The sequence below is a fragment of the Rhinopithecus bieti genome, unplaced genomic scaffold, assembly GCF_001698545.2.
Source record: "Rhinopithecus bieti isolate Rb0 unplaced genomic scaffold, ASM169854v2 scaffold_21726, whole genome shotgun sequence".
NCBI classification, from domain to species: Eukaryota; Metazoa; Chordata; class Mammalia; order Primates; family Cercopithecidae; genus Rhinopithecus; species Rhinopithecus bieti.
The window spans coordinates 2,742,540-2,749,298 of record NW_016811100.1 but is presented as its reverse complement, the minus strand read 5'-3'; the positions used below and the strand labels follow the sequence as shown (position 1 = coordinate 2,749,298).

The following is a 6,759-nucleotide window of genomic DNA, read 5'->3' as shown; positions in this document are numbered from 1 at the left end:
AAAAAAAAAAAAAAAGAGAGAAGGGAGAGAGGGAACGATAGATTCAGCTGGCTTTATGCTGTCTGTATTGGGTCTTTTGATTGGGAAACTGAGTCTCCTCTGTCTCAAAGAGTAAAGGTGTTTGTTTTTTGAAATGTCTTAATTGTCACTTTGGCCAAATGACTGACTTATTTTATGGTGACTTGTGATCCGATTTTGACATCAATCATTTTATACTTGATCTTAGCCAAAAGGCTGAGAAACGACAAGTATCTTAAACTTTGATATTTTAAATACTTCCCAAAATCAAATTTCAAATTGTAAAATCAAGTCTTTTTCACCTGACTAACTTGGAAGTCCCTGGACGTCCAAAAGAGACATATTAGGCTTCTTTGGTATGTTAAAATCATACAGAAAGCACTGTCAAATAAGAAATGGTGTTTAAGTTATATTTGTATACATATACATGTGTTGGTTACATGTGTTCCAATATTCTATGATATTTCTAAATTCTGATATGTCTTGGTATATGTTATCAGTCATAATATGATTTTATGTTAACTTCTATACCACAGAAATAATCAAATTTCTTTGTCAGTTGCGTCTTTGCATCTTTTTTTTTTTTTTTTGGAGAGTGAGTCTCACTCTTTTGCCCAGGCTGGAGTGTAGTGGCGTGATCTTGGCTCACCGCAACTTCCGCCTCCCTGGTTCAAGCGATTCTCCTGCCTCAGCCTCCTGAGTAGCTGGGATTACAGGCATACGCCACCACACTGCGCTAATTTTGTATTTCTAGTAGAGACAGGGTTTCTCCATGTTGGTCAGGCTGGTCTCGAACTCCTGACCTCAGTTGATCTGCCCGCCTTGGCCTCCCAAAGTGCTGAGATTACAGGCGTGAGCCATCGCTCCCGGCCCCAGTTGCATCTTTAATCATGGCTGTTCTAAGTCTTGTTATCCACAGAGAATTGTTTTTGTTGTTGTTATTTCTGAAATGGAGTTTCGCTCTTGTTGCCCAGGCTGGAGTGCAATGGCATGATCTTGACTCTCTGCAACCTCTGCCTCCCAGGTTCAAGTGATTCTCCTGCCTCAGCCTCCTGAGCAGCTGGGATTATAGGCATGTGCCACCACGCCCAGCTAATTTTGTATTTTTAGTAGAGATGGGGTTTCACCATATTGGTCAGGCTGGTCTCCAACTCTTGACCTCAGGTAATATGCCTGCTTCGGCCTCTCAAAGTGCTGGGAATTACAGGCATCAGCTACTGCGCCCCGCCAAATTGTTTTAATTTGATTCTCTTAAAAAGCCATTTACTATTGGTTAAAGTCTAAACTTTGCCTTTTCAAAGAAATTTATGGAAAGGACACTGATAAATACTGTTGAATATAGATTTCTGATAACTTTGGAGATCATACCATTGGATGAGGTTAAAAACTTCCAGATCTCTAATTAAAAGCTGATGTATTCATGAAGATTGCTAGGCCAACATCAAACAAAACAAGAATTCATTACATGGGGCTAAACTGATAAAAGACTGATATAATTGTTTGACTTTTTTTTTCTGAAACCCTTATGATTCTTTTAAAAAAATTTTTTTAAGAGACAAAGACTGCCTCTGATTTTCTCTACTGTTCTAATTTTCCTTTTCTTTTTCCTTTTAACTTTAAAATTTTATCCTTAGAAATTGTATCTAATTATGTTGTCCAGGCTGGACTCAAACTGCTAGCTCAAGAGATCCTCACACCTCAGCCTCCAGAGTGACTGGGACTACAGATGCATGCCACCACACCAGGCCTTCTTTTTACATTTTGTTTTCCAGAGTCAGTAAATCATTTTATATTTTTCTTTTGGTCATTTATAGCTTACATTAATTGGGTAAAATATACTTTTGTGAGCAAAATTGAAACATTTACCTTTCTTTCTACCTGATTTCTCCAGAATTTAAAAACTATTCATGAGTATTACTTTATGACACTGTAGTTATTTGCATAAGTTCAATAAGAATATGTTTTCTTTTGTAGTAGGACATTGGAGACACTGGTTATTTTACCAAGGCTTTGATTGGAATGCCATATTTTCAGATATGAATAGACTGCTTGAGGAATTGATGTTGTCTTTATAGAGTTGATAAAAAGCCCCTAGCATTTTGTGGGAGCGAAGTGGTTGTTGGGCTGTGCTTGAATCTGTCACTCCCTCAGTGTCCCTGTTGGGATTCCTAGCAGCAGCCTAGCAGAAAAGTGAAAGATGTCTGAATATATTCAGGTAACCGAAGATGAGAACAATGATCCCATTTAAATACCACCAGGAGACAATGGGACGGTGCTGCTGTCCACGGTTACGGCCAAGGGACTCGCAGGCTTTGCTACAGGAATCCGGTGTCTCAGTGTATGAGAGGTTTCTGGCTGGTAGAAGGAATTCTGCATGCCCCGATGCTGGCTGGGGAAATCTGGTGTATGTTTTCAACTATCCCAAAGACAACAGAAGCAAAATGGATGAGACAGATGCTTCATCAGCAGTGAAAGTGAAAAGTGTTGGATCTCCCATGGAAAACAACTGAACAGGATCTGAAAGAATATTTTAGTACCTTTGGAGTTCTTATGGTGCAGGTCTAAAAAGATATTAAGACTGGTCATTCAGAGGGGTTTGCTTTGTTCATTTTATGGAATATGAAACACAGGTGAAAGCAATGTCACAGTGACATATGGTAGATGGACAACGGTGTGACTGTAAACTTCCTAATTCTAAGCAAAGCCCAGATGAAACTTTGAGAAGCAGAAAAGTGTTTTTGGGGCAGTACAGAGAACACGACTGTGGATGCGCTGTCGCAGTTCTTCTGTCAGTACGGGGAAGTGGTGATGTCTTCATCTCCAAGCCGTTCAGGGCCTTTGCCTTTGTTACATTTGCAGATGATCAGGTTGCTCAATTGCTCTCTTTTTTTAATTTATGATTTTTATTATACTTTTGAGTTCTAGGGTTGACAACATGGTGCACCAATGTGCCACGTTTGTTGACATAGGTATACCATGTGGCCATGTTGTTCCTTGGCTGCACCCCATCAGCTTAGTCATTTACATTGGTAAATTGCTCCTAATCGTGCCCCTCCCCCAGGGCCCCCACCCCCTTCGACAGGGCCATGGTGTCGGTGATGCCTCACCCTTCCCTGTGACCAAGTGTTCCCATTGTTCAGTTCTCACTATGAGTGAGACATGGCGGTGTTTGGTTTTTCTGTCTTTGGTGATAGTTTGTTGAGATGGTGATTTTTCCAGCTTAATGCCATGCCTCAAAGGACATGAATCATCTTTTTATGGCTGCAGATCTTCCATGGGTGTATATGTGTCATTTTCCTTAATCCTAGTCCTGTCCTGTGGCCATATGTGGGTGGTCCAAGTCTTTGCTACTGTGAATAGTGCTGCAATAAACATATGTGGGTTGCACAATCTCTTTGTGGAGAGGACTTGATCATTAAAGGAATCAGCATTCAAATACCCAATGCCAAACCTAAGCACAATAGCAATAGACAGAAAGAAGTGGAAGATTTGGTGGTAATCCAGGTGGCTTTGGGAATCAGAGTGGATTTGGTAATAGTAGAGGAGGTGGAGCTGGTTTGCAAAACAACCTAAGTAGTAATATGGTTGGTGGGATAAACTTTGGTGAGTTCAGCATTAATCCAGCCGTGATGGCTGCAGCCCAGGCAGCGCTACACAGCAGTTGGGGTATCATGGGCATGTTAACCAGCCGGCAGAACCAGCCAGGCCCATTGGGTAATAACCAAAGCCAAGGCAACACGCAGAGGGAGCCAAACCAGGCCTTCAATTCTGGAAATAACTCTTATAGTGGTTCTAATACTGGGGCAGCAATTGGTTGGGGATCAGCATCAAATGCAGGGTGGGGCAGTGGTTTTAATGGAGGCTTTGGCTCAAACATGGATTCTAAGTCTTCTGGCTGAGGAATGTAAACAGTGTGATTGTGGTTGCTTGATATAGAATGGTGGGAATTCAAATTTTTCTAAACTCATTGTAAAATACATACATACTAAGAATTTTCAAAATTGTTTTGTTCAGTGTGTAGTACATTCAGTAGTATTTTGATATTTTCTTTAGAGAAAGGAAGAGCTAAAGGAATTTTATGCTTTGTTACACGAAAAGTTGAAATATTGAATGGTTGAAAGTGAACTGCTGTTTGCCTGATTGGTAAACCAACACACTACAATTGATATCAAAAGCCTTCTGTAATATTTTATCCCTGGACTTGTCAAGTGAATTATTTGCATGTTCAAAATGGAAACCATTGATTAGAACTACATTCTTCACTCCTTGTTTTAATTTGAACCCCACCATATGGATTTTTTTCCTTAAGAAAATCTCCTTTTGGGAGATCATGGTGTCACAGTGTTTAGTTCTTTTGTTTTTAAACACTTTTCTTCTCTCATATACAAAAGTACAATAGCCTTCATTTAATCTCTGCAGTTCATCTCATTTCAAATGTTTATGAAAGAAGCACTTCATTGAAAGTAGTGCTGTAAATATTCTGCCACAGGAATACTTCTTCTGTCTACATGCTTTCTCATTCAAGAATTCATCATCACGCATCACAGGTTGTGTCTTTGATGGTGGTTGTCCCATTTTTATCTACTATTCTTTATTTCATGGAGTAATATCAATGCTGTGAATGCAAGGCTGCGATATGGAACCAGAAGGCTGTTAGAACTTTTGAAACCTTGTGTGGGACTGATGGTGGTGCCGAGGCATGAAAGGTTAGTATAAGTGAGAAAAGGAGAGAGCGTGTGCAGAAGCTTGGTGGTGCATAATGGATATGTTTTTATTTTATTTTTATTTATTTATTTTTTTGAGATAGAGTTTCGCTCTTGTGGTCTAGGCTGGAGTGAAATGGTGCAATCTCGGCTCACCACAACCTCCACCTCCCAGGTTTAAGTAATTCTCCTGTCTCAGCCTCCCGAATAACTGGGATTAAAGGCATGCTCCACCACGCCTGGCTAATTTTGTATTTTTAGTAGAGACGGGGTTACTCTATGTTGTTTAGGGTGGTCTGGAACTCCCAACCTCAGGTGATTTGCCCACCTCAGCCTGTCAGAGTGTTGGGATTACAGGATTACAGGTGTGAGCCACTGCGCCTGGGCAATGGATATTTTTTAACTTGGCCAGGTGTGCCTCTCAGTCCTGTGGCTTTGATGAGACAATGTGCAGAAGGCAATGATAGCAAATAATGTATGAATTTTTTTTTTTAGACGGCGTCTGGCTCTGTCACCCAGGCTGGAGGGCAGTGGCGTGATCTCGGCTCCCTGCAAGTTCTGCCTCCCGGGTTCACGCCATTCTCCCGCCTCAGCCTCCCGAGTAGCTGAGATTACAGGTGCCCGCTACCACACCCAACTAATTTTTCTATTTTTAGTAGAGACGAGGTTTCACCATGTTCGCCAGGATGGTCTCGATCTCCTGACCTTGTGATCTGCCCGCATGTGCCTCCCAAAGTGCTGGGATTACAGGCGTAATCCCACACAACACCCGGCCATGTATGAATTTTTTTTGCATTCAAAGGACATCCACATCTGTTGGAAGACTTAAAGTGAGTTTTTGTTCTTAGATAACCCACATTAGTTGAATGTGTTAAGTGAAATGATACTTGTATTTCCCCTACCCCTTTGTCAACTGCTGTGAATGTTGTATGGTGTGTGTTCTCTTCTGTTACTGATCTGTAAGTGTGGTAATGTGAATTGAAGCTGATGGGTTGAGAACATGGACTGAGCTTGCAGTGTGCTTTGCAAGAGTACTTGGAAGCAGAGTTCGCCAGTGAGCTTAGGTGTCTCAAAAATCAGTGGAAGTTCTAATGTCTGTTAGCTACCCATAAGAATGCTCTTTGCTGCAGTTCTGTGTCCTGTGCTTGGATTTTTTTTATAAGAGTTGTCAATGTTGAAAATTCTTAAATAAAACTGATTTAATTTTTAAAAAAGCCTCTTGGTAAGACTGGCCTAGTACATTGTCTATGCTGTTCTTTCACAAGATTCTTGACCTATAGTTAGTGAAGAATGTTACTTTCTGACAGGCCTAGGAAACCAAGATATTTTGAAACTTCAAGAAGAGAGAAATTCACCCAATTTGTACATGTATTACAGGCACAGTCTGATGGTGAATCCTTGACTTGGCTTCCTAGCTTTGAGAGGTTTTAAAAACTCTAATCTGGATGGGGCATGTGGTTCACACCTGTAATCCCAGCACTTTGTCAGGCTGAGGCAGGAGGGTTGCTTAAGGCCAGGAGTTCGAGACCACCCTGGCCAACACAGCAAGACCCTGTCTCTACTGAAAAATAAAGAAGCTGGTTGCAGTGACTCATGCCTATAATCCCAGCATTTTGGGAGGCTGAGGCAGGCAGATCACTCGAGGCCAGGAGTTCAAGAGGAGCCTGGCTAACTGGTGAAACCTGTCTCTACTAAAACTACAAAAGTTAGCTGGGTGTCGTGGTGCATGCCTGTAATCTCAGCTACTCGGGAGGCTGAGGCAGGAGAATTGCTTGAACCCAGGAGGCAGAGGTTGCGGTGAACCGAGATCACACCACTGTACTCCAGCCTGGGTGACAGAGTGAGATTCTGTCTCAAAAAATAAAATAAAATAAAATAAATAAATAAGGCCAGGCCCTGTGGCTCATGCCTGTAATCCCAGCACTTTGGGAAGCTGAGGCAGGCGGATCACTTGAGGTCAGGAGTTCCAGACCAGCCTGGCCAACATGGTGAAACCCCATCTCTATTAAAAATAACCAAAAAAAAAAAAAAAAAAAAA

General features: G+C 41.5%; 1 pseudogene; it reads left to right on the top strand.

Moving 5' to 3' along the window:
* The first annotated feature begins 2,215 nt into the window (after positions 1 to 2,215).
* Positions 2,216 to 3,926, top strand: LOC108543156 (TAR DNA-binding protein 43-like; annotated as a pseudogene).
* Positions 3,927 to 6,759: the final 2,833 nt, after the last annotated feature.